The sequence below is a fragment of the Saimiri boliviensis genome, chromosome 11 (assembly GCF_048565385.1).
Source record: "Saimiri boliviensis isolate mSaiBol1 chromosome 11, mSaiBol1.pri, whole genome shotgun sequence".
Lineage (NCBI taxonomy): Eukaryota > Metazoa > Chordata > Mammalia > Primates > Cebidae > Saimiri > Saimiri boliviensis.
This window is the reverse complement of record NC_133459.1, coordinates 109,514,847-109,521,694: the sequence shown is the minus strand read 5'-3', so window position 1 is coordinate 109,521,694 and position 6,848 is coordinate 109,514,847.

Below are 6,848 nucleotides of genomic sequence, written 5' to 3'. Positions count from 1 at the left end.
GATGAAACAATTGTCCCTATATTATTTATTGAAAAACTCATTTTATATATATGAAGAATATATATATTTATATTCATAAATTCATATATATTCTTTTTTACAAATGTGTCTTGACTATTCTAGTTTTTGTACTTCCATACAAATTTTAAAGTCATTTTGTTAAGATATAGAACAATAAATTAGGACTTTAACTAAAATTATGTTGACTATATAGATCACTTTGAGTAGAACTGATATTTTTAAAGAATTGAGTCTTCTGATCCATATATATAAAGATACATAAAGATAGAAATTATTTATCAAATACACATTTAGCAAATGTTTTCTTTCAGTAATTGCAGTGGCTTGTATTTTCATTTCTTTTAACAGTGGCTTTGCCTATCCCAAGGCAACAAAGATGTTCTCATTCATTTTTTTCTAGAAGCATCATACTTTTAGTTTTAAACTTATGTCTATGACCCAATTCAAATTAATTTAGTGTATGATATGAGGCCATGGTGAAAGCTCATTTTTGCATATGTATATTCAACCATTACAGCACAATTTGTTGAAAGGACTTTTTCTCTCACTGACATTTTTGCAAAGAATCAACTGGCCATATTTGTGTTGGGCTATTTCTGAACTTTCTTCTGTGTTCCATAGATTGATAGATCTCTTCATACACAATATGACACTCCCATCATTACCGTAGCATTATCATAAACCTTGAAATCAGACAGTGTGAGATCTCCAATTTTAAACTGCTTCAAAAAGTTCTGACTAGATTAGATCTTTTGCCTTTCCATATGAATTTTAGAATCTGCTTGTCGATTTCTGTAAAAAAAAAAAAAAAAAAAAAAAAAAAACCTGCCAGTATTTTGATCAGGATTCATTGAATCTATACATTAACCTGGGGAAAATTATCATCTTAATAATATTGAGTCTTCCAACACATGTACGTATAACTTCATCTTCTTAGGTATTCTTTAGTTTTTTTCACCAATGTTTTATTGTTTTCAGTGTGCAAGTCTTATACATTCTTAGCGAAATTTATCTTTAAGTATATCACGGTTTTTTGATGTGATTATAAATCATATTGGTTTTTAAATTTCCATTTCCAGTTGTTTGTTCCTAACATATGAATATACAATCAATTTTGTATATAGACTGGGTATTCTTCAACCTTGCTAAAGTCCCTACTTCAGTTCTAGTAGGTTTTTTTGTAGATTCTTTAAGATTTTCTGCATAGATAATCCTATCTTCTGAGAATACAGATAGTTTTACTTCTTTCTTTTCAACTTATACTTTTTGTTACCTTTATTTATTGCACTGGATAGAACTTCCAGTAATATGTTGAATAAAAGCAGATAAAACAGATAAGTCCTAATCTTAGGAAAAAAGGCGTTAGGTAATTTACATGTGTGATGTAAATGTTATGATGTAAAATGTCTTTTAATTATGATGTTAACTGTGAAATATCTTAGATGCTATATCAGGTTGAAAATTCCTTTCTATTCTTTGTTGTTGAGAGATTTTATCATATATAGATATTGAATTTTGTCAAGTACTTTGTATACATCTAACAAGATGATCATGTGGTTTTTTTTATTTCTTTTTGGGTCTGTTAATATAGAATATGGCATTAATTGTCAAATATTAAATGAACTTTTTCATTACTGAGGTTAGCTCATTTGGTCATGATGTATTATTCATTTTATACATTGCTGGATTGAATTTGATAAAATTTTATTAAGAATTTTTGGGCCTGTGTTAATGAAGAAAGTTGATATGCAGTTTTCTTGTAATATCTTTTGTCTAGTTTTGGTATCAGTAATGGTAGCCTCACAGAATGAGTTGGAAAAAATTTCCTCCTATTTCACATTCAGGGAGAGTTTCTATAAAATGGCTATTATTGGTTCCTTAAACATTTAATAGAATTCACTAGTGAAACTATCTGGGACTGGAGTATTCTTCAGGGGAAAGATTTTAGCTATAAATTCAATTTTTTTTTCAATTGATCGTGGACTATTTCAGCTTCCTATTTTTGCTGAGCAAGCTGTGGTAGTTGGTGTCTTTCAGGAAATGTATCCATCTCATTTCAGTTGGATTTACTGGCATTAAGTTGTTTATGACATAAAACATTATTATGCCTTTAATAACTGAAAGATCTTTACAAACCATTTTGATCTAAATGAAAAGGGGAACACATCTCATCAAAAATCTGTGATATACAGCTGAAGTATACAATGCTTAGAGGGTAATACATAGCATTAAATGTCTACATTGTAAATAAGGTCTCAAATCAATGATGTATAGCTCTACGTAGGAAACTAGAGAAAGGAGATATAATAAAACTCAATGTAATCGGGGAAAAGGAAAATTTAAAAACAAGATTAAAAATAAGAAACAAGCGAACAGTATGATTAAATAAAACCCAAAACCGGTTCTTTGAGAAAAATAGTAAAATTCATAAACCTCTAGCCAGACTGATATTGGGAATGAGAGAGGACATGTCACTTCAGATCCTATAGACATTTGAAGGAAAATAAGAAAATTATAAACAAGTTTATGCCAATAAATTAGACAACAATGGACAGATTCCTTGAAAGAAACAAATTACCAAAGCTCACTGAAATGAAACAGACAATGTGAACAACTCTATATCTATTAAAGAAATTAAATGTGTGGTCTAAAAAGAAAACTTCAGGCCCAGATGACTTTATTGGTGAATTCTACCAAACATTTAAACAGGAAATATTACCAATCTTACATAAACTCTTCCTGAAAGTGGAAGACAAGGGCCTTTTTTTAAAATATATATCAGGACTTCAACTGATTCAAATGAAGCTCACCTACAAACTAATGCAGAGTAACAAAAAGTAACAGATCAGTATTTGCTTTGGGGCAGGATTGGAGGTAGGGAGGGATAAAGTGTAAAGGAGCACAAAGAACATTTTCGAATGATGGATATTTTATAATACTAAGTGTGATGGTTTCATGGATTTCACATATGTCAGACATCGAATTGTATAGTTTAATATGTGCTGTTTATTATATGTCAATTATAAATCTATAAAGCTGTAAAAAATAAATGTTTAAAAGAATCTGTGCTATCTTATATACACATCTGATACATAAAATAGAATTATGAATACTGTGGATATATTCCCAAACACATTAAACTAGTATTTTAAAAATTGTGCCTTTTTGACAATAAGAGCTGGAAATGTTAACTTTTGTTCTTTTATGTCTTTGACTGTTCTGTCCTCTCTTTATGACAAATATCCATATTGCTATGGGAGATTTCAGATTGGTCTTAAAAATGCAAATAGAACAGTTAATAAACTTTTTTTAGACTTCAAAGATAGTTTATTGAACTATGACTACATGCAATGAAACGGGTGAATCTCACAAAAAGAATATTAAGAAAAAAAACCATTAGTAAAAGAGAACATACTATATCATTCCATTTATATATAGCTCAAAAGAAGGCAAAACTAATACGTGATGTTAAAAGTCAGGATATTAGTTACCCCTTTGGTGACAGTGACTAGAAGGAGTAGAAGAGCTCCTTTTGGGTTCTGTTTTCATCCCGTTGCTTGAACTGGGTGGTGGAATTTTTAACAAAAATATGCATTTCATAGAGCAAATTCTTGAAAATCAAGGGCCTAGAGGGATGAGGGGAGTCGAGTGTATGCACTGGAAAGGGAGCAAAGGGAGAAGCAAATTACCTTGCCCACCTCCCTCCCCACATTTCATCTTTCCTGGGGAATGCAAGGAGAGTGATGTGAAAAGACTTTATAGGAAACACTATAACCTGTGTTGAAATGTATAACGTGAGGAAAGAATGCAACAGAGAGACTGGCAAACAGCAGGAAGCCTTCTGGAAGCTGAGCCAAGGCATTCAGAGAGACCATACTTGCCTTTCACAAGAAACCATCACACCTTTGTGGGGAAGCCAAGTCACCTGTCCTCATCACTGCCTAGAGAGGGGTTTCTAGTAAATAGCTGCTGTAAACCCTTTTCATTTTCGAGTAAGATGCCTGTACATGACCTGAAGTTCTGCTAAGCCTTAGCCCTTGTCAATAACCCAGGGTGCTATAAAGTCCCCTTAAGAACAGAGTTAGATTCTTTATTCTTGCCGATTTTGGTTAGGATGGCCTTCGGGCTGGGTGCAGTGGCTCACACCTGTAATCTCAGCATTTTAGGAGGCCAAGGCACGCAGATCACTTGAGCCCAGGAGTTCAAGACCAGCCTGGGCAACATGATGAAACCCCATCTCTACAAGAAAGTACCAAAAAATGAGCAAGAAGTGGTGGCTCATGCCTGCAGTCCCAGCTACCCAAGAGGCTGAGGTGGGGGAATCACATGAGCCCAGGAAGTCGAGGCTATAGTAAGCTGTGATGATGCCACTGCACTTCAGCCTGGGTGACAGAGTGAGTCTCTGTCTTAAAAAAAAAAAAAAAAAAGATAGAAAAGAAAAGAAAGAGAGCCTTTAAAGAGATGTTAACAGAAATGAGATGGGTAAAGGAAGACCTGGCTGGTAGCTGACAACTTTGGTGAAGAAGAGAACTTTCTTCCCTGACTCTTCTGGTCTCTGAAGTGGGTGCAATTTCTGTTGGATGCTATTGTCAACTTTGCTGGCTGACTGTCATTAAAGTGAAGCATAGAAGATACCTGTCAGGGCTTTCCCTCTGCAGTAGATATCCTTGATTTTGCCTATTACATCAGCAAACGTTCAGTTCTCTCATAGGTTTCATTGTTTTTTTTTTTTTTTTAGAAATGGATTCAAATCTCACTATAAACTTTTAGTATTATTGGTTCTCAGCTGCAAGAACATTTTCTGAAATGTATGAGACTGTGAAACTTGCCACCTCTTATTCTGATTTTGTGTAGTCAAACCGTGACTAATTAACAGGTTGAAAAAATTCATGGCAGTCTACCTCATGTAACCATCACCATCACCTTTTCTGCTCTGGATAAATGATGTAGGAAAATTATGAGGTAGAAATCAAGATTGATTACAAAGAAAAACCCATACAGGCTCACGAACACTTCTTGAGGAAATGCATGTTCAAATAATGGTCTAACAAAGAAAGTTTAAGTCTGATTCCCATATAGAATCCTCAGAAATGCCTCTTTTGTTCTGCTAATTGCAGATTTGGTGAAAACTAATAGCAATTAAAGTGATCACTAAAATTACTGGGGAAGGTAATAACTGGGGTCAATCATCTTATATATTAAGGAGCTTCAATTTTCCTGTGTGTAAAATTAAGTTTGGCCAGTTAAACTTTAAGACCCCTTCCAATGGGTAACTTTTTTCCTCCACTTTATTTTAGAGAATATCTTCTGATATTTAGTCAAACAGAGACCTAGGGAATCTTTTTTGAATCCTTTGCTTAATTAACTTCAACAGAGTCTTAAGGAGAAAAATAAAACACTTAAATCCCAACACTAACACGTAGTTTCTGCTATGATTTCATAATGACCAGTCTTCCCTGCAGAGAGAAAAGGGACATTTGTAATGCCCTTGGAGAAAGCTTTTGTTTTGGTCACAATGATAGTGAAAATTTGTCTTCTGAAAGAAAAAAAACAGTGCACCATGGCTTTTCAGATGTGGCTGCTATGGAAGAGCATGTTTTCTCTCAAAAGGGGCCACTCTGTAAGGCTTGCTTAAGAAGAGTGTAACAAATTGAATGGAACGAAATGTCTGGATATTTTAGTGAAGAACAATGCTAATGAGAGATAGCATGTTATTGTTTTTAATTCTTCTTTGCATTGTAAGGGACTTGAAGACATTATGGAGCAATAAAACATTGCAAAGACAATGTTTCAGTCTTGAAAAGAAGAAGAATAAGGAGACGACACTGATTTTGAGGGTAAGGCGGCATGGTGAATCACCCCTAAATTGAATTGCATTGTGATGAATTTTAACTTACCTTCTCAAATGAAAGTTTTAGTCTATGTAAAAAGATTTTTTAAATCAGAATTTGTAATTAAGGCTGTTATGACTACTTTTCTTTAACCCAGCTTGCATGCAATTACAATTCATTCAATTACTGGGACATTGAATATTATTATGCTAAGTCTAACAAGAAGGACTATTAAATATAGAACCCTGAATGCATGATAAAAATGAACATTATTACTTTGGCTTGAGGTCATATTTGGTACTTAGAAATTTAGAAGTATTCACATGAATCCCACTTAAAAAGTAGCAGACTCAAGGAGTTGCTTTTCACTGGGACTTCTGCTGTTGTCTTGCCAAGAGAAATGCCAGATGTAGGTGATGGGGAGGAAGGCAGCAAATCACACTGCCATGTGTGTACCTATGCATCAATCTTTTATGTTCTTCACATGTACCCCCAAATCTAAAATGCAATAAAATAAAATAAAGTTTCATGGACGCTCTACATTTTTGTGAAAATAAGTTCATGCTCCCAGGCAGAAAACTGAAAAAGCCAGTTATTCTGCCTTGTGACAATCTCATAAGGCCCTGCTTCTTATTTGTTTGAGTTCCTCTTATTTAAACGGTCTAGTCATTTTTGAGTTAACCCTTAATGTTACAACCTTGCATATTCTATGGGCCATTTACTAGAATCCTGGCAATATTTCCCAAAGTCTCCTCGTCATGAGAATTGCATGGGGCATTCATTAAAAAGAGAGTCTTGTGCACTATTCCAAACCTACTGTCATTGTATCTCTTAGGTGGGTCCTGGAAATTAAATTTTTAAAAATATCCACAGTGATTTTTATTTCTATATTTGGGGAACCCTGTTCTAATAAAAGTATTTGCCCTAGCTAAGGCATTACTTGAACCCTGAGTGTTGAAAGGCTAAATTTTTTTTTTTTTTTTTAGATGGAATCTC